Source organism: Amblyomma maculatum, chromosome 4, assembly GCF_055883805.1.
Source record: "Amblyomma maculatum isolate TAMU_Amacu chromosome 4, ASM5588380v1, whole genome shotgun sequence".
In the NCBI taxonomy this organism is placed as follows: Eukaryota; Metazoa; Arthropoda; class Arachnida; order Ixodida; family Ixodidae; genus Amblyomma; species Amblyomma maculatum.
The window spans coordinates 181,501,080-181,523,404 of record NC_139347.1 but is presented as its reverse complement, the minus strand read 5'-3'; the positions used below and the strand labels follow the sequence as shown (position 1 = coordinate 181,523,404).

Here is a 22,325-nt window from a genome sequence, read left to right as displayed (position 1 = left end):
TCAAAGTCGGCAGAAGAGGGACGCGGCGTATGTTCAGCAGGCCCGTAAGCGTAGTGTCGAGAATAATCTGTAGGCGGCCCGACGCGACGACGACCGTAACGCATAATGTGCCCAGCAGCACCACACGCGTAACAAATTGGTAGATTGTCCCGTGTACGCCTAGGGTTCGAACAAACCGAGGTAGGCCGAAGAGGATTGAAAGGGGCTGGCGGCGGTTGAGCGTACACGAGAGGGGGAGGGGGAACGAGATATGCGGTTCAGTGGTGGGGCGTCTGAAGATATCGGCCTACGTAGCGGCCGCTGCGACTGGAACCTGCTGAGGAGTGATTGGCAATGCCTCAGCCATTTGATCCCGAATCACAGCTTGAAGGCTTGGGGCTAGGTTAGAAGGAGGGCCCTGAACGCTTTGAAGAAGGGACAATTGTCGGGCGACCTATTCGCGCACAAAGTCCTTGATCTGGTCGAGCAGCGAGCTGGTGGTCGCCTACACAGCCAATCTTGACAGTGAATCAGGCTGTATAGATGGTGGTGGGGCTGAAATGCGCTGTTTGCGTAGCTTACCGTATTTCTGACAAAGCGTGAAGACTTCGGCAACGGTGTTGGGGTTGCGAGCGACAAGCATCTGAAAGGCGTCTGCTTCGATACCGTTTAAAATATGCCCGATACGAGCAGTTCCGGCATGGACGGGTCGATACGTGTGCACAGACTCATGACGTCATCTATATAGCTGATGTAGGATTCACCGTGTTGCTGGCATTTAGATTTCAGGCGCTGTTCGGCGCGCAGCTTTCGGACAGCAGGGCGGCCGATGATATCGGACAAGGCCCGCTTGAAGGCTGACCTGGTGGTTAACTCTGCTTCATGGTTGTGGTACCAAAGACTGGCAACGTCCGTCAGGTAGAATACGCCGTTGTTGAGCTTCAGAGCTTCGTCCCAACGATTGTGGCCGCTTACCCGCTCGTAAGAGGTAAGCCAATCCTCCGCATCGTGATCACAGTTCCACTGAATATGGCCGGGCCCCGCTGCCGGAGCGCTCCTGGGCACACGACGAGGGTTGGCGAAGAAGCAGAGGGCTGACTCACATCGGTTGTCAGTGTTGGTGCAATGGTGCGGCTGCGTAGATCCAGGATGGTAGAAGGAGGGTCGAATCAGCACACTCCACCAAGTTGTAACAAGGCTTTTTTAGCCTGGGGATCCGAGAGAGAGATCTCGCTTAAGCGTCAGTCCGAGGCTTCTTCTTCTACAACACGATCTCTCGCCGTGCGCTCGCGGTGCGCATGCCTCCAAACCTCATCTTCCTCGTTACAATATATACAATTGTTACGTCAATTACGCTCGCCGCGTGGTGTAGCGCATGCGCAAGAAAAGGACAAAGTGGTCGGTTGCGTTTGTGAAAAAGGAGAACGAAGTGGTGGCGCGTAGACTCCTTCGGGGACAAGCTTTACTGAGACTGTGCTTGAGACTGTACGTAGCTCTCATGCATTCCCCGAATATCCTGTAAATATTAAACCCATTTCCCCCGTAACAACTTGGTGGAGGTGCTGGGTGATCCCGAAACCTTTTCAACATGACCAACGAAGCAGACGCTTGGCCGGGCTTCCTCCTCACTTCACAGCCATTGCAAGCCACGACCACGACCGAGAAGGTCACTCTTCCCGCTCAACTGAAGCTGCTTCTAATTTATGCCGGTAGCACCAAGTACCGTCCAGCCCGTGGCCGCATCAGCGGGAGCCCAGAACATTTTCTGGCCTGGCCGATGAGAATGTCGAGGACTGGCTGACGCACTACAAATGTGCCAGCAAATACAATCTCTGGGACTTGGCCATGCAACTCGCGAACGTGGTATTCCTTATGGCCGGCACGGCGCTGCCGTGGTTTAAGAACCACGATGACAACCTTTCTACCTGGGGCAAGTTTGTGGAAGAGATAACCGACTGGTTTGGAGACTCCACATCAAAGAGACGTAAGGCTGAGAAACCCTTTCCCAGCGAGCACAGTTACCTGGAGAGACTTGCACGACATACACAGAGGAAGTCCTGAAGCTCTGCCGCATTGCTAATAGACGCATGTCCGAAGAAGACAAGCGTGGTCATCTCTTGAAAGGATTGGTCTTAGATGATTATAATTTCTTTATCAGAAAAGAAATCCCAGCCAGTACTTCGGACGTTATCCAGTACTGCCGTACATTTGAATCTTTAAAAATGCGGTGTATTGTGCCCAAATTTGGACACCTCTCCAACGTCCCAACAGTTGCCAGCGTTTACTACAATGTCTACGACGATCTCGCCTCCCTGGTGCGCATAGTTTTGAGTGAAGAGCTGGCAAGCACCTGCAAGGCGCCGACGCACGACCTGTGTAGTGCAGTTCAGCCACAGCAGGCTGAACATCCAGCCGCGTGGGCGTGTCATCCAGAACTTCCGCGCTACTCCTACGACAATGAGCGCGCCTATTCGCCTCGGACGAGTCGCTTTCCTTGACATTCAAACTTGCGTGATGCAGCTCCCATCGTCTCTCAGCCACCGTCGAATTCCTCCGGATCCAGTGCCTACGCTTTTTATGAGTCGCTTGTTTGTTACAACTGCGGCCGCCGCTGGCACATAGCGCGGTTTTGTACACGCCGGCGACAGCAGTCCTCACGTTCTTGGACCCACCCTTGGGCAGGTTTTAGTGATCACGACAACATTTAGTGGCGTTAACCTCGTCCCCTACAGCCTCGCCCGGCCGTCTTTCGCAGTGCCTCTCCTGCTTCTGACCGCAGCTTCACACCACCACCCCCGCGCCGAGTACGGTCTCGGGCCGTCCCCACGCCGACGCTCGCTTACGCCACCATCGGGAAACTAGCATGAGCGGCCGATGAAGGTGAGGTCGCGAAACGGTCATCTTCGCCAATTCCTCTGCCTACTGTGATGTTGAAGAACAAAGAGCATATTTTGTAAATGGTGTAAATACGTTAGCTTTAGTGGATAGTGGTGCCACAATTTCCGAGATGAGTCTCAGTTTTAAAAATCGCCTTGGATAGACATTAACGATCGCTTGGGACCGAAGTGTCACCTTCGCGGTATTAGGGGAGAACATTTGTGTTTAGTGGGTCTCTGCTGCGTGTCAGTGGTCATTGCTAGGGAAACGTTTCGAGTTGAATTTGTAGTTTTAGCAAGAGCCACACATAACATTATTCTCGGAATTGATTTTCTGTGCTATGGTGGAGCAACGGTCGATTGCGCAGCCGGCGAAATTTCTCTGCGCCGCAATATTCGGTCTGCTTTTGTAGAGGAGACACCTAGCTCTAGTGACGGCGCAATTTATGTCTCCCACCTTTCGTGGCTGGAATGTTTGTGCCGGTTCACAGCTCTGCCGATCGAATAGGCACCCACTCTGTGTTTGTTAGAGCTGACATGAACAATGCCATGAAGAAAAATTTACTGGTGCCCCGTGCCGTCGTCGACGTCGTAGATCGGTGTGCCCTCTTGTGGACTGTAAACATGATGTCAGAACCCGTTTGTTTATCATCCGGCCTCAGGTTGGCTACATTTGACGGCTATGAGGTCCTTTCTATTCGGTATGTGTCTCCTCATCCGCACCATCGTGTGGATCCTGATTACAGCGCGAATATAACCCGGATGATAAACAAATGGTTTTCGTCATCCGACCAGCAAGAGTTATGTGAAGTTCTGGCACCTTACGCCTCTGTGTTTGACTTTACTCAAGTAGGCAATTTTTCTGTTCCGCCAAATTCACGTATGTCCCACAAGATCAACACTGGTGATGCGATCCCTATCAGACAGAAGCCCAACCGAGTATTACCAATTGAGCGCAGAACAATTAACGAACACGTCCAGGACATGTTTAAGAAAGGTGTCATACGGGAGTCTTCCACTCCTTGGGTAGCCCCTTCATCTTGGTGAAGGGCAACTCATGGAGATTTTGTGTGGGCTATCGTCGGTTAAACTCAGTTACAAAACAGGACGTTTATCCTCCTTCACGTATTGACGATCCCTCGGATTGTCTTCAATCTGCATCCTATTTTTCATCAGTAGATATCCGATCTGGCTATTGGCAGATCCCGATGCGATGCATCTGTCGGACTAAGAAAAGACAGCGTTTGTAACGTCTGACGGACTTTATGAATTTAACGTGATGTCCTTCGAACTGTGCAATGCACAAGCGACATTCGAATGATTTATGGACACAATTCTTCGTGGTTTAAAATGGAAGGTATGCATGTCCTACCTAGATTACGTCATAACCTACGGAAGGACTTAGTCTTGTGCTGGACTGTATCTGAAACGCCAGACTAGTTTCGAACTCTAAAAAGTGTCACTTCGGTGAACGGCAGACCTTGGTGCTTGGACTTTTAGTGGATCAGGAAGGTATTCGGCCCGACCCCCAAAAGATTGCTGGTGTGCGAGACTTTGCCCCAGAAAGCTTCGCAAATGCTTCACGTTTTGAGGCTTTGTAATGTTCATATTTCCACCGTTTCATTCAAGGATTCGCCCAAATTGCCCATCCACTCACTTCTCTCCCGCAAAAAGATGCTCCGTAACAATATATATATATATATATATATATATATATATATAATGCGAGAACATGACGTGAAACATGAAAGAAACATTTTTATGTGGCTCGTTGTGTCGTCCTGGGGACTGATCTTTTTAGACTTTATTTTAATGAAGTATTTCTTTTATTGACGCGTACACTTTGATATATATATATATATATATATATATATATATATATATATATATATATATATATATATATATATATATATATATATTGTAAAACAGGTATTGGGCTCTGATATGTTCAGCGCCTGTTGCTGAAGAGAACGACGACAAGCATGTTCAACGCGCGTGACGGGCAGGAAAGAAAACGACAACGAAGCTCGCTTCGACGCTCGTACGTGTGCTGACACGTCTCACGACTGATCGCAGATCGTTCCATTGACTGTTGACGACGTATCGCCCTGTTTAAGGTCTTCTACAACAAGTGGTGGAGGTGCCAGCAATCCCCTAAACCTGGAGCTTCGCAGCCGAGCTTTGCCTACCACTTCCGCGGTGCCTGAGACCGCCAGCCAACCGCCAACCGCCAACCCCATCGCCTGTCATCTGTCCCGGTGCAGCGCGTCAGAGCGACCCAGCCATCTTCAGCGGCGCCGATGACACGGATGTAGAAGACTGGTTGGCGTCGTATGAACGCGTAAGTGCGTACAAGTGGCACGAGAACGTGAAGCTCACAAACGTAATTTTTATTTGAGCGACGTGGCGAATCTATGGTTTCGCAACCATGAGAGTGACATCCCTACCTGGGCGGCTCTCAAAACCAGCCTGACCGAAGTTTTTGGCCGTCCCGCTATACGTAAGCTTCGCGCCGAGCAACGCTTGCAAAGTCGGGCACAACAAACCGGCGAGAACTTCACCAGTTTCATAGAAGATGTCGTCGACCTCTGCAAGCGCGTAAACCCTACCATGAGCGACGCCGAGAAGATCGGGCACATTATGCAAGGCATTGACGATTACGCCTTTCACATGGTCGTCGCCGAAAATCCCCAAACTGTGTCCCACGTTATCAGCTTCTGCCAAAGCGTCGATAAGCTGCGCAAAATGCGGCTTTCCACACGACGTGCTGGCCTTCAGCAGGCCACCCTTTCCAGCTTGGCTCTCTCCGGGGGACGGTGCCCAGGACCAGCAGTCTCTAATTCAGCACATTCCACAGTTTGTTCGTGAGGAAGTCGCACGCCAGCTTTCCTTGTCGACCTTCAGTTGCCCGCCAGCACCTGCGCCTGCGCCGCCGCTCACTCCCACTCTTCAGCGTGTCATACAAGAGCAGGTCGCTGAGGTTCTGCCTTCACCTCCTCAGCAGCCGTTGGTTGCGGCTCCTCTCACGTCCGCTGATGTTTTGGGGCGGCCGCCATCCCCTGTCGCCCCAGTGTACAGCCGGCCTCCCCTCCTATACGAGCCTCAGGGACGTCAGCAAACTGAGCAGCCTACAATCCCCCCTTATCGTCCGGTTCTCCGGCGTCGACCAATGCCACACCCTTCCAACCCCTAGCGCACACAAGACAACCGACCTATTTGCTACGCCTGTGGAGTCGCCGGCCATGTGGCTTGTTTGTGCCGCAATCGTGGCCCTCGTCCCTACGACTATACACGTGAGCCGATGTACAATCTTCCTCTGTCCCCCTCGCCTGTTTTCCCTGAGCCTCCTCCGCAGTCCTCTTCAAGTTACGATCGCCGCTCCCACCGCTCGCCTTCTCCTGGCCGTCGTTCCCGTTCTCCGATGCTCTGCCACCAATCAGCCGTAAACACGGAAAACTAACGGCCGCAGTTCCGGAGGCAAGAACTGTGCCATCAAGGACCAACTTAAGACCTGTTCACGTACCAGCAAACATTATTACCATATTCATCGAGGGGGTTCCTGTCGAAGCATTGTAGACACTGGCGCAGCCGTTTCTGTTCTTAATTGCGCCCTCTGTCGCAAATTCAAAATAGTGATGACCCCGCTTCCTGCAATTTCTCTTCGCACAGCCAGCGCTCAGGACATTCGACCATTAACCGCCTGCGCCGCCCGCCTTGTCATCGACGACGTTCAATACACACTAGAATTCCTCGTCCTCGCCCGCTCATCACACGACGTTATCCTTGGTTGGGACTTCCTCTCCAATCATAACGCTATTATAGACTGCACCCGTGCTCAACTCGAGTTATCACCCCTCAGTGACACTTTTTTCGACACACCCGCTGCTGCTGCCACTACCGTGCACGTCGCAGAGGACACCGACGTTCCGCCTTTCTCATCAGTGCTTGTGCCTCTTTATTGTGCTGCTCTTTCCGACGCCACTGTTATCTACACACCTTCGTTACAATGCGCTGACCAAAAATCCGTGTTGCTGCCCCATGCTGTGCTGACAATTTTTCGAAACTCAAGTGCTATTTTTGTTTGTAACCCGTGCCCCTGCCCTACCACTTTACTTCGTGGCCAGTCACTGGGTAGGGTTGCTTTGCTCGATTGCACACCCACCTATCCCTTCGGCGATACCATCGCCGGCCATCACAACAGCGCCGTAACACCTATTCCTGTCGCCACTCCATCATTCCTCGAAGTTTTCCACCGGTCCATCGACGCTTTCCTGACGCCCTTACAACGAGCCCAGCTTGTCGCCATCCTACAACGTTTCGCGGCCTCGTTCGACTCCCAGCAACATTCGTTGGGGCGCACAACTACCGTTACTCACCGTATTGATGCCGGCACCCATTCCCCTTTGCGCCAGCGTCCGTACCGTGTTTCAGCCGCCTAGCGCCGCATTATTGACGAACAGGTGACCGACATGCTCCAGCGCAACGTGATACAACCGTCGCACAGCCCTTGGGCGCCTCCGGTCGTCCTGGTCAAGAAAAAAGACGGTTCCATCAGATTCTGTATAGATTACCGCCGACTGAACAAGATCACGCGCAAGGACGTTTATCGTCTCCCTCGTATCGATGACGTCCTTGACTGCCTGCAGGTAGCTGAGCTCTTTTCTTCAAGAGACCTGCGTTCCGGCTACTGGCAGATGCCGATGGCAGAGGCCGATCGCCCAAAAACCGCTTTCGTCACACCCGAGGGGCTCTATGAGTTTAATGTCATGCCATTCGGACTGTGCAATGCTCCTGCCACATTCGAACGCATGATGGACAATCTACTCAGAGGGCTCAAATGGCACACTTGCCTTTGTTACCTTGACGACGTTGTCATCTTTCACCCAGATTTTCCACCTCAACTCCAGCGCCTTGAGACAGTTCTGCGATGCCTGACCGAGGCTGGCCTCCAATTAAATTTAAAGAAGTGCCGTTTCAGAGCACGGCAGCTAACCATACTCGGATATGTCGTCTCCAAGGATGGCGTTCTTCCGGATCCGGCAAAATTATCCGTTCTTCGGGATCCGGCTGTGGCTGAATTTCCCAAGCCAACCAATGTGAAAGAACTCCGCAGCTTCGTCGGCCTCTGCTCGTACTTCCGCCGCTTCGTCCGCAATTTCGCCACAATTATCAACCCTCTCACCAAGCTTCTGTCCAGCCACAATCTTTCAGCCTGGTCTCCGCACTGTGATGATGCCTTCGCGGTACTCCGCCACCTTCTGACGACTCCGCCAATCCTGCGTCATTTCGACCCTTCTCCCACGGAAATCCAAACTGATGCCAGCGGCGTCGGCCTCGGCGCAGTACTCGCTCAGCGGAAGTCTGGCTTTCATGAGTACGTTGTCGCTTACGCAAGTCGGACCCTAACAAAAGCTGAATCAAACTATTCCGTCACCGAGAAAGAGTGTCTCGCTATTCTCTGGGCGATAGCAAAATTTCGCCCCTACTTGTATGGCCGTTCTTTTGATGTCGTTACCCATCATCACTCCCTCTGCTGGCTGTCTTCTTTGAAAGATCCTTCTGATCGACTGGCCCGTCGGGCTCTGAGGCTCCAAGAATACGACATTAACGTCATCTATCGCTCTGGCCGTAAACATGCCGATGCTGACGCTCTCTCACGTTCTCCCTTGTCGTCTGAAGCCACTCCTGCTATATCCGTTCTACATCCCACCGATATGACTTCCGAGCAACGCAAAGACGCATGGATCGCTTCATTCCTGGATTTTTTTATCTGGTCGCGCTTCACGACCTCCTTGCCGCGGTCTCCGTCGCCAGTCTCACAATTTCGCCATCAGAGACGAGCTCCTGTACCGTAGGAATTACCTTCCGGATGGTAGAAAGTGGCTGCTGTAATTCCGACTCATCTACGCTCCGTGATTTGCTCCCATTACCACGACGATCCCCAGTGTGGCCACGCCGGCTTACTGAAACCTTCACTCGCCTGCGACAACGGTACTACTGGCGTGGGATGTATCGTTGGTTGGTTGTTTGGTTGGTTCATGGGAAGGGAAAGGCGCAGTATCTGTCACACTTGCTCTGTGGACGCCTGAACCGCGCCGTAAGGGAAGGGATGAAGGTGGGGGTGAAAGTGGATTGTTCGTCGATTCGTCCAGTCCTGCCAATATTCTCAGCGCCGAAAACACCCACCTCGCCAACCCGCCGCTCCTCTGCAGCCGCTGACCTGCCCAGCTCAGCCCTTTGAGCGTGTTGGAATAGACCTATACGGCACGCTTCCTAGCACATCAACAGGCAATCGCTGGATTATCGTTGCAATCGATCATCTCACACGCTACGCCGAAACGGCGCCTTTAACATCTGCTACAGCCCAAGACATTGCCTCCTTCATCCTCCATCACATAATTCTTCGCCACGGGGCTTCCAAAGAATTGCTGAGTGACAGAGGTCCTCCTTTCCTTTCTGAAGTTGTCGAAGCTGTTCTTAGAGAATGCAAAATCGTTCACCGCGCCACCTCCGCATACCATCGGCAAACAAATGGAATGGTTGAGCGTTTTAACCGCACCATGGGCGACATGCTAGCAATGTATGTCGATTCCGACAACTCCAACTGGGACCGCGTTCTTCCATTCGTCACATTCGCTTATAACTCTGCCACACAAGCAACCACCGGTTTCTTGCCATACTTCCTCCTGTACGGTCGTGAGCACTCTTGTGCCATGGACACCATTCTCCCTTACCGACCGGATTCTTCCGAATTCACGACTGTTTCACAAGCTGCAACTGATGCCGAAGAATGCCGCAGCTTGCCCGGTCCTTCTCTTCTCACGCCTAGCAACAGCAGAAAACCACCCGAGATCAATCTGCACTTCTTCCTACTTACCGTACAGACTCTTTGGTCTGGCTATGTGTGCCTTCCTCCAGTCCCGGCCTTTCATCGAAACTTCTGAGCAAGTATCAGGGCCCCTACTGTATTGTCAAGCAAACATCCCCCGTCAACTACCTCATCGAATCCCTGACGCCATCCACCGACCACCGTCGCCGAAATCGTGAAATAGTACACAGTAACCGCCTGAAACCTTACTACGATCCGGCCATCGTCACATCGCCACAAGCGGCCAGGATGGCCTCTTTTCGCATGGGGGAAGTTGTAAAACAGGTATTGGGCTCTGATATGTTCAGCGCCTGTTGCTGAAGAGAACGACGACAAGCATGTTCCACGCGCGTGACGGGCAGGAAAGAAAACGACAACGAAGCTCGCTTCGACGCTCCTACGTGTGCTGACACGTCTCACGAGTGATCGCAGAACGTTTCTTTGACTGTTGACGACGTATCGCCCTGTTTGGGGTCTTCTACAACAATATATATATATATATATATATATATAGAGAGAGAGAGAGAGGAAATGAGGGTGCTCGTTATAATACATGAATGAAAGAAGCCAATAGCCGGCGAGGCCAAGGAAAGCACTGGAGATTGTACTTTGTCTTATTTTTTTTTTAATTTTTACTTCGATAATCACATAAATTAGTAATGTATTCTCTTCAGGGGAAAGATAATTAAACACAAAGTAGAAGAAAAACAACGTGCCGATGGTGGGATCCGAACCCACGACCTCCGAATATCGCGTCCGGTGCTCTTCCAACTGAGCTACATCGGCCGCTGTCCCCCCTGCTACTTTCTTGGGTATAAAGGCGGGGACACATGTCCGAAAATCGAGTGCGATCTGCTCCGGCGCGCCGCGTCCGGACGAGTCCGATCCGACAAACCAGCGCTCGCCGCCCGCGTCCAACCGGGCAGATGTCTCCGGCAGTCCGCATGCGAAGCCTGGCGAAGCGACGCTCCGGCGAGCGGTTGCAGCCAATGCGAGCGCGAACAGCGGCGACGTCATGGTGACGTAGGGGGGCTGTGCGGTGGAGCGCCTCTCGGCTTCACCGTCGAGGTACTACCGAGCAGGCGCCGCGGACGCGCCGGCATCTGAAAAACCCTTCAGTATTGTTTCTTCGTGTGCATAAAAAGTCACTACATACAGGACTGTCAACTACAAGTAAATTGTGAAGATCGCCAGCCAATACTGAAGAGCTGCTAAAAGTGATAACTGCGACACAAGCGAGTTTGTTCGCCCAACCACTGCTGCTGCCCGGTCGATCGCCAAACGTCTGCTCGCTCCGCTGCCGAATGCGCCGCTCAAATCGAGCTTATGTTCATTCTATTATAAGATGTCCTTCTCAGTACCCTGGTGATTAAACTCGAACCTTTATTACAGCGTTGGCCCGTTCCGAAGCGCGGTCCGCTGCCTCTTCGGTACGACACCGTCTAGGCCTAGCGACGACTAGGGCAAGCACGAATCGGTGAAGTTCGTCCCCCAGCGCGTCCGTGGGTGGCATCGTTGCCGAAAGCTTCGTACGTGTGCAGGCTTGCTGTTGTTGCACGAGTACAGCAGACAATCCTTCTCATAACATCGCTGTCTTGTCATTTCTTGTACGAGCGTGAATTCATGTGAAGTTTATCAAGCCAAGCAGCCTTCCGTCTCCGCTGCGCAGTGGCACCGGCTGTGGGCGGAGCTTGAGGGAGCTCGCTCGCCGGACGCGCGGTGCTCCAGGTGCTCCATGTGTCCCGGCTGGCACTGCGGCGGCAGTTTGCATGCGGCGTTCGCTGCGGCACGCCGGTCAAACTTTCGCACATGTGTCTCCTGCTTAATTGTTGTCTGTATACGAATCTTGAGAGTGTTCAAGATTCGTATGGTTGGATGGAGTGAAACAACTTTAATAAAAAAAAAGTCTTCCATGATGGTCCCCTACTAGTCCAGGAGACCACGTTCTTTTGCTTCACATAGAGCGCGATCTACCAGCCATTTCTGACCGGCGGGTTGAGCTGTCCGCAAAGCAGCCTCCCAGGAAGAAACGGTGGGATGGGGGATGGGGGGCTCTGCCTGGGGGGAAGGACATTCCCACAGGTAGTGGAAAAGTGATGATTTTGGCTCGCCAGAGGTGTCGCAGTGAGGGGGCAAGCCAGGGTGAAGGCATGAGAGACGGCAGGGGGAAATGAAACAATCCGTCTGCAATTGTCGCCATGTAGCACTGGATAAGGGTGACAAGGTGATGTGGGGTGGTGGCAGTGTCATGCGCTTGTGTTTGTAGAATGTGGTGATTTGGTGGTATGTAGAAAGGACCGATGCGGCCTCCTGCGCGGAGTTGGGTGCCTGATCATCTTGGGCTCGGGTAGACAGTTCTCGAGCCAGCGCATAAACGCGCTCATTACCGGGGATCGAGGCATGCCCTGGGATCCACGTTAGATTAACCATTCGGTCGAGAGAGGTGGCGGTGGTAAGTATATGATGCGCGGCCGGTGTCGCCAAGCCGTTTAGGTAGTGGCGGTATGCCGCCTGAGAATCTGAACAAATTTCGGTAATGTCTCTGTCAATGGCTGAATGGGCAAGCGCGAGTGCGATGGCGGCTCCTTCCGCTTCTGCAGGCGATTTAGTTCGGATAGTGGCGGCGGCCCCCACTCTGCCATCTTCGTAGGCAGCGACTGCAGTGAAAAATCCTACTTTAGAATTCCCTGCCGCGTCGACATAGAGGATATACAGAGCGGTTGCGGTATCGTTTGGTGTAATAGCTGGCTCTAACTTTCCGCCTTCCCTGATAAGGGCAAGCGCCCATGTTGCGTGGTAGGGGCTTCTGGTATATGTGATCCTGCGTGCCCGGAGAGATCATGAAAGGTGTAGCACTTGCTGCGGTGGCGATGGGTGGATTGAGACGCAGTTGTCGCAGTAGGCATTGTCCTGTTTCCGTGCGACTCAGGTGGACTAATTGGTTGGTGCGTTGAGCTTCTATAAATTCGTTCATGGTATTGTGAGTACCAGTGGCCAGCAGACGTTCTGTGCTAACCGTCCGTGGAAGACGTAGGGCGAAGGTTACGGCCATGCGTATTGGAATGTCCACCTGCTCTGTTTGGCGCTGAGTAAGTATATGATATGGGAGGAGGTATGTGATTCGGCTAATGATTAATGCATTGGTCATACTTAGGGTTTCGCGTTCCGACAGCCCATGGTTGCGCGCAGCTACACGCCTGATTAGTCCAGCAACCTGCTTGGTCTGTGGCGGTTTCATCAAGTGCGTTGTTAATGAGAAGGGCGCGAATCTTCATCTGAGACACAATGGGCACTGGGTTTCCGTCATGTGAAGTTCAATGGGGGGATCTGAGGGTGGCACTGGTGAACACTCTCAAGGTTCGTATACAGACAACATAAATTCCCAAGAAAGTAGCAGGGGGGGGGGGGGGGGACAGCGGCCGATGTAGCTCAGTTGGAAGAGCACCGGACGCGATATTCGGAGGTCGTGGGTTCGGATCCCATCATCGGCATGTTGTTTTTTTTTCTACTCTGTGTTTAATTATCTTCCTCCCTAACAGATTAGATTACTAATTTATGTGATTATCGAAGTAAAAATAAAAAAAAATAAGACAAAGTACAATCCCCAATGCTTTCCTTGGCCTCGCCGACTGTTGGCTTCTTTCATTCATGTATATATATATATATATATATATATATATATATATATATATATATATATATATATATATATATATATATATATATATAGGTTACTGTAGGCCGTCTGTAGGTTACCTACAGACGGCCAAAGTATATACAAAATTACGTAGTTCCCACTGAAGTAAAAAAACCACCTCCCGCATGTTGCGTACCTTGTGGCAAAAGTCGATGCCAGTTGTGCAAACACATGCCGACAACAAACCAGGCTAACCGCACACATTCAGCTTTCAAACATGACATCAAAGAAAACCTTAACTGCGACTCGGGCAACGTTGTATGCCTACTGGAATGTGAGCACTACCAGATGCAATACATAGGTCAAACCCAGACTCCCTTCAGAATAAGATTCAATAACCACCGCGTACACACCAGGTCACTACCTAACCTTCCCCTATCGAAGCACACTAATAAAACAAGTCATGAATTCAATAAAGTAAATATTGCTCTACTACAAAGTAACTTCAGAACTAATCGTGAGTGAGTAACGTGAGTCGTATTTTATTCTAAATTTCATACAGTGGATTGCGGCATAAATGAACATCCGGGAATCCTTTCAGCCCTTCGGGGTCACTAACCTATCGAAGCATTCCTAGTAACAGATTCCCTGTGAAGATAAAATTAGCCCTGTGCACCTGCATTTTGTTAACCGCCTTCACGAAGAGACACAGCTGGCGCCGTCTTCTGAGACCATACCGAAAGTGTTTTGTCCATTTTTTCCCCATTCCACCCCCCCCCCCCCTCCCTCTTGCTTTTCGTATCCCGTGCCATCTCCTTTTTTTGCTACTCTGCTTGCCCCCGCTTTTCCGGCATTTGGAATGTTCACGCTCTCCGAATTTTCTTGGTTTGGCCGCCCGCCTGTACTCATGTTTCGTCCTCTCCCTCTTTCCTAGCATTCAACAGATCCCCCATGGCCGTCTTCTTTTTTTAGCGGTCCTTCTGTCCTGCGTCTTCACAATTTTCAGACTTTTAAAACTCAAGCACAAGCAACGTAACCACAGTCTTGAAAAAGACCGGACCACGGTCGAAACGTCGACGAAGAATTAATGAAGTGTTAATGATCTTCGCTATTTATTTCTTCTGCAGCCAAGAACGTCTTTTTTGCAAGAATATATATATATATATATATATATATATATATATATATATATATATATATATATATATATATATATATATATATATATATATATATATATATATATATGTGTGTGTGTGTGTGTGTGTGTGTGTGTGTGTGTGAAGGCCCGGCTTTCCTTGACGAAGGCTGGGCCCCGGCCGAAACGTCGGAAATAAACCGTTGTTTTCGTTTGTGCGCTCTTACCTCATCTTATATATATATATATATATATATATGCGCTGCACCGTGCCGTTGCCCTGTGGACCGAGGTCTCTGCGGCCATCGTGTCCCTGTGTCAGGACGTGACATTGGTGGAGGCGCTGGGTAAGGAATCTCATGCAGCGCACCCCAACACGACATTCGAGCCCAGTATTAAGTCCTGGCCGGTGAATTTTCTTGGAGTCCGCAGCCGCACTTCAGATCCGCGCTAGCTGTAGTCAGCAAGGCAAAGTGTGGAATTTGGACTCCTAGCCGAGCGGAACATGTCTCGGGCTAACGTCACCATGGCCTTCCAGTCGCAACAGCCTGACAATGCTATTGCGGCACGGATAGTCTACGTGCCTGTAACACCAAGGACTGTCTCCCCTTTCCGTGGCGATGGCGTGGATGATATTGAAGACTGCGTACAGCATTATGAACGGGTTGCTCGCCACAACGGGTGGACACCGGATCGATGCCTGCAGAACATTTACTTCTCGCTGGAGGCACCGGCGAAGTACTGGTTCGAGAACCACGAAGCTTCATTGACATCTTTTGAGACGTGCAAGAGCGAACTGGTGCACACGTTCGCGAACCAATACCGACGACAGCATGCAGAAGAGCTGCTGCAAAATCGTATTCAGAGACCAGCGGAGAGCGTGAGAAGTTTCGTCGAGGACGTTCTCCGCTTATGTTCTCGCGCCAACCCTAGGGCTACAGAGGAGAAAAAGGTACACGCGCTGATGCGAGCAATACGAAATGAGATTTTTGGTGGACTTATACGAAATCCACCGACTACAGTAGCGAGGTTTGCCACCGAAGCTACCAATATCGAGCGGGCGTTGGTTACAAGAAACACCCACTATCAATGATTGGGCAACAACTTCCCGAACGTATCGAGGCATACCTCGCCAGGTCAAGGAGGTTTTGCCATCGCTGATATTCGAGATATTATCCGCGAAGCCGTGCGAGACGAGCTCATGAGGGATTTTCCTACTTCAGGGCAATGTTCCCCAGCTACTATTTCTACAGCCGTTCGGGAAGAAGTGCAACACGCACTTCCTTCAGAAGGAGTACCCGTTGTTTCTCTAGACACACAACCGACAGCGCGCTATACCGCTATTGCCAGTCGGCCGCCTCCCGCCCCTCGCGAGCATACCGAGGCTGAGGATCTCGGCCCTCGGCGCCGCGAATATGTGCCGCAGTATGAAGCACCCACGGAGCCGCGAGGGCGAAGGAAGTCCAGCATCTGGAGGACCACTGACAAGCGGCCGTCGTGTTTTAACTGCGGTGAGCCGGGCTACAAGTATCGTCGTCACCCTTATCGACAACTCGGCCTTCAGTGATTCTTCCATGGTTCCGGTACCGTCGATGACACCAGGCACTGCGTATACAGAGTGGCCAATTTTTCTAGCACGATATCCCCCCCATCCTTCAGCAAATCTGTAGTTATCTGATCCTCTCCAGCTGATTTCCCCCTTTTCATAGTTTCTAGTGCTTTCTTGACCTCGTCCTTCGTCACTGGTGGAACGTCTGACTGTTTTTCCCTACCGCCAATCTCATTACGGTCCTGACTACTTTGGCTACTGTAGAGATCTGTATAGAACTCCTCGGATACTTTGACTATCTTTTCCATATTAGTGATGACGTTGCCCACCTTGTCCCTTATCGCATACATCTGGTTTTTGCCTATGCCCAATTTCTTTTTTACCACTTTAAGGCTTCCCCCGTTCTTTACAGCATGCTCAATTTTCTCCATGTTATACTTCCTTATATCGGCCACCTTGCGCTTATTGATTAGCTTTGATATCTCGGCCAATTCGATCTGGTCTGTTGGATTGGAAGCTTTCATACTCTGGCGTTTCTTAATCAAATCTTTCGTCTCCTTAGACAGCTTGCCGGTATCCTCTCTAACTCTCCTACCGCCTACTTCTAACGCGCACTCAGTAATGATATCTCTGAAATTATTGTTCCTTCCCTCTATGGTAATGTCGCCATCCTCAGAGCTGAAAACCTATTCTGTAGCGAGATTCTGAACTCTTCGGAATATCTTCGGAATATCTTCAGCACTACTCTTTTCTGCAGATAAATGTGTCATTAAAAATATAATCTGCATTTCACCTGAATTGTGATGTTTTTGTGATTCCTTTAGATTCATGGGAGACCGGAAAAGCTATGCAGGCAGCCACAAAAATGGTTCTGTCTTGCACTGACGGATTTATTGCTTTCAATTTTAAAGCAGACAGTGTGTTAAAGGTAAAGTTGAAATTACTCTCAATGCTTTCTAAAGAATTTGATCCTTCTAATACAGCTTCTAATACACTGGTGTCAACATTCAGCTCATGAAATGTACAACAAACAATCCGCGTGAGACTTTCAGAGCAGGGCGATAGTCAGCAAATACTACGCACGTGTAACGATAATGAGGTAGCATGTACTTATCGTTATATTTGGCTTTGAGGGATCCATATAGGTATCGTGTTAGATACAAGCAAATATTCCTGACATCTTATAGTTATTAGGCGGTAAATATTGTTTTCGAATGTGTGGATAGCCATTAAAATTAATGCAGACTCAAGCAGATATTTCCGACAGGAGAACAAACACTATGTGCTTTTACTTTATACAGAAGTTTACGCATTCATCATCTTAACTACTCGAGTCGGCTATTCAATTTTTTGTTTGAGAAAGGAACACTCTTCGCTCTTAATCTTCCGTCCTGAAACGTAGTCACTAGGCGGTGAAACTGCAGCTAAAACTGGCACCGTAATTAAAGCCTAATAAAGCCAAGTTAAATACCACTTTCCTTTCGAAAGAGATTTCGCACGCCTGACACAAATATATTATGAGCTCCATTCGAACCATTGCCAGAGCCATACTATTGTACGGTCAATAGGCGCCATAGACCACTCAGCCACCTCTCAAATGGTACATAAACTTAGAGCTTACAGGATGTTCATATTCACTTCGCATACACCATTTGCCTGCGTGAGTTTATTGACACGCTTGACAGCAGATTATACGGAAAAGTATATAAAAAGAAAAAATGCGGATAACAAATATATACACATGAACAGAACAAGGTATGTGCATGCACTGTGTAGGCTTGCACACGGTTGGGCGCGTCGAGCCCTGCTGTGTATATACGATCGTTTTCAGACTCTTCTGTGCAAGACTGTCGAAACGAAAGAGGACGTGGGCGCCAGAACATGTGAGGGAAAGCCTGAACTGAGGGTTTTTGTAGTGCAACAGGTGTGGCAGTTTGATATCGCTTCTTGAGAGGAATGTGCCTATCTTGTTTCACTATACAGGCCACACTTTCAGACTTTGGATCACCGGTGCTGGCGCCCGCTTCTTCTTGCGTTTGGACTGGCTCCTGGAAAAAAAAAACTAATGAATAATATATAAAACAGCGTTCGACAGTGGCAGTTTATTACATGCAGAGGTTGATATTTTTGACGGCGTATCGTTTACAAAATGTGACAGCTTACGACTGTATGATAATGAGAATGTGTTCAGTATAGGAGGTAGAAATTAAGGGCATAATATTTTAGTGAATGGAAGAGTGCATACGTGCTAACGGGAAACCGAAAAAGAAATTGCGTATCGCTTTGCTGACGCTGTCACATCGAAACTTCAAAGGTGGATCGTAAGTGCACCCTGAGTACTCACGCTTTTAGTGCTTCTGAAATTTTAAACACGCTCTCCTTGCAATATAATAAATAGAACACAATCTGAATGCGCCTCTATTTCACTGTTACAGACGAATTGTTAGGACCTTCTTTAAATTTATTCTTGCACTGTCACCTGTCATCAATACTTATGGTTAAGGAAGTTTGCGATTCGCTACTAATTTAAATTTTACTGTCTGGTACATGAACAGACATTGTCCTAAAAAGTTTTATTGGTTGTATATCATGCTCTTCTAATGTCATAGCATCTGTGCGATTTGCATGCTCATTTCTACAGATAATATTATTGCATCAATCGCAAAAGAGTGTTCAAAGCTCATATATTTAGGTACTTCTCATTGCATTGACATTTGTTATAATATTTGCGTCTGAATATTTTCCTGGCAATTTTGACCGAAAGCACCTGTCTTTATATTGTATAGCATAATGTGTGTTTGATTTGTATTTTTGGTGCCTTTTTTAATTTCGTCCATACTGTTGGAAGTTATGAATTACCTTCCTTCGTGTATACATAAGTCATTGCACAAAGAAGACGGTGTGGCCGCTTGTGGTCAGTACATTCTTTCCTTTTCTTGTCCAAAAAGCAGGCGGTGAATATTCGGTCAGATATTTTTCCAAAATACTTCCAAAGCTCTAACAAAACGGACACGAATACAATAATACAGCAACTACTAAGAAAAGGCATTATTATACAATCAATAAAAATAATAGGGGGAAATCAAGCTCCCTCGTCTAGGCACGGCTACCTTCACAAAGCTGCAAATGGCTTCCTTCTTCGGTTGCGTCAAGGTTAATCATAAACCCTTCAATTCGGACCTCGATTGCCTTAACACACACTCATTTGCATACAGTCGCAAGGAAACACGTTATGTGACCGACCAAAAAGTATGGACATGAAGCCCCGCTCTCACCAAGCTGTAAGAATACACTTGCGCGCCCCAGGTGCCGCGTCTATAAAGTGGGGTCGAATGATGCCGGCTAGCATTACCATATCATCCTCCATATGGAAGAGCTAGCCGAATTGGAAAGAGGCCTGCCAAGTTCTTTCATGAAGTAACAAAACCCGGAAACTGATCAATCCCGGCCATGTCAGCTGCTAACTACATATTGCAGACTCATCGCTGCCATGCACAAAGATAATTACCATGCCAAGACGAAGGAAGGAATATTAAAAAATTTCGAGTCGAAAAGAAAGATCTCTAGGAGACTCTAGAATGTAAGCAAGCAGATGACATTTTCCAAGAGGTGGGCAAGGAAGCATTAAAAAAGGAAATTAAAGGATACAGAAGCTGACCCTCACACCATTCTTTGCCGTCAAGACACACAAGGAGGGAAACCTTTTCTGAGCCATCGTGGATGACCGTTGCACATGGCAGCACTGCACAGCTTCATTTCTTCAGAAGTACATGAATTGTCTCCCAATAGAAGACCCCTTGTTGTTGATAAATTCAGATGAGCTGATTGGATTTCTTCAACAGGCCTATCAAGTGTTTCTCTGTGGACGCAAAAGATCTGTATTACAACATTCCACAGCATTTGGCCATCCTCGCTGTTGAAGAAGCAATAGATGTCTACGGTGCAGTGAAGTTTCAGAATGAAAGTGGAATGAGCACTGACCGGGTTTTAGGTCTGTTGAAGCTCTACCTCCGATCCTTGTATGTTGAGTTTGAGGGAAGTGTTTTGGAGCAAAAAAAAAAAAAAAGAAATTTGCACAGGTTCTTCAAGTGCCCCTATATTGAGTGACCTATTCCTTGCTAATGGTGATAGGACACTTTTTATTCACATGAATGAAGCTGGAGTTGCTAAGGCATTTCGATATGTCGATGATGTTTTGGTTTGCCTGCCGTATGAAGATTACACAGAGAGTAAGGTTGAGAACATTGTGGCACTATTCCCTAAATCACCTCCGGGGCTTGAGTTCACCTTTGAGCAACCAGAAAATGCACAGATCCAGTACCTGGATATCAGACTTGTGCTGCACGAAGACCACACATGTTGGTTTTATAGAACACGAGGGGCAAAACGCCTTCTTCTATACGACTCCGGTCATACTAAGTTGATTAGGCGGGGCTGGCTGTGTCTTGTTTACGGCATGCACTGATCAAATTCTGCTCGCACTTTATGGGCGACAGTGTCAACAAACAGACTGAGAGGTCTAAACGAAGCGGATATCCGAGGAGCATGCTGATATCTGCGGCTGAAAGCTATTTGAAGAAGATGCGAACCCGAACAAAGGAACGTAAAGAGACAGAAAAGAGAAGACATGTTGTTTTCCTGCCATACGTACATGGCATATCACACAGTTGTAAGAAGATAGCCAGCCGATTCGAAATTAGGGTCGTGCGGTCCGCACCAAGCAAGTTAAAAAGTATGTGCAGGAAGGTGAATGAAACGAGGGAGACTAAGGAAGGATGCGGAATACTGCACAGGGAACGGTTTGTCAAATTCCGCACGGGGGTCGTGTACAAGATCCCCCTAACATGTGGGAAGGCCCATGTGGGGCAAACAGGCCGATGCATCAATGAAAGGCTAAGAGAACACAGAAATGTGTGGGCTGCTTTGTCTGCTCCAGGAAACCTGGCGACCCATTGCTCCCGTTGTAAAACGGATGACGATCAACAGAACTTGAGGGGCACCCATTGTGTACCAAGGTTCACCGAAAACAAAGTGCTGGTAGGCGCAAAAGACAGTTTTAAAAGAGAGATTATTAAAGCCTTCAAGGTGATTTCGGGAGAAGAAGGAGAATGCGTGAGTGTTCAGGCGGTGGCGCTCAACAGCAACGAGGTGATGCTTCTCCGTTTGGCCAATGTGACAAGACGTTAGACATAATTTGTCATTATTTTCGTTTTATTTTCCTTTATTTTTTCTGGATCTTTGTAAGCTTCTTCTTCATATTGTAACCCCACGTTTTGTTTGAAGCTTTCTTCTTCTTCGTACCATGGAAACTGGCAGTTGGTAGCGAGTGCATCATCTGTGTTAACGTCCTGGTTTAATTCTCTTGTGTGTATATTGTTTTTTGTGTATAACCATGCAGCGCCGGATGTCGTCGGAGGCACGGTAATGGATTGTCGTTAAGATTGCTGACGAGGAAAGCGTTATAAATGCAAGATTTTCTTGAGACTGGAGATTAAACTCAGCGTATGAAGACTATTAGACAGATATCTGTGTAATGAGGACCTATGTAACGAAGAGCACGTATTTAACAAAACATGGAGCCGAATCAAAATTTGTTAAATCTTCTAAGTATTTTTTTGCTGCTCCGTAAATATCGCAGTGTGTAAAAAACAATAGGACACTATGATACTGTTAAAAGCCGTCAATTGTGCTACATGACAGCTTTATCAACCTTGCAATGAAATATTTTGGCTCTCGCTGGCTTCTTTCGCAAACAATTTTATGTCTCAGGTGCTTGAAACAATATAACACTTGCCATGGCAAAGACACAAGACAAATCGTGTGCCACCAGTGCTCGCCTCTAGTTCTTTCAAACTTTATTTCATTCTTGTGGCAACGACAAATATTTTTGAGGCGTGCGTCGAGTAAAGTTGTAGGCACAACAGTAGCATAGATTGAAATCCAGTGTATAGTGATTGATGACTACTCCCTCCTTTATGACAGTTTTCTACAAAACGTTTGCCTATGGAAACGCTTCGAAAAGTTGGGTAGTAAACTATTTTTTCAAATAAATTTGAAACCTTTTGTGCCATATGTTTCTGGGTACTTATGCTTATTAGGACTAATATACTATACAGGAGTAGAATTTACCGCGATATGACAAGGACCATAGGGAAGGGTACATGTACGAGCGCAGAACTCGTGGATCGAAGACAACCATGCCGTTACTTCATCTCTACTAGCTGTTTAACATCGCCTTGCTAAAGAAAGAAAGGTTGCCCACGCGGAGAATACTT

The 22,325-nt window shown here is 48.7% G+C and overlaps 1 pseudogene; it reads right to left on the bottom strand.

Annotated features, from left to right (window-relative positions):
- Nucleotides 1-648: 648 nt before the first annotated feature.
- LOC146193773 (uncharacterized) overlaps nt 649-22,325 on the bottom strand; it is a 140,909-nt pseudogene continuing 119,232 nt past the window's right edge.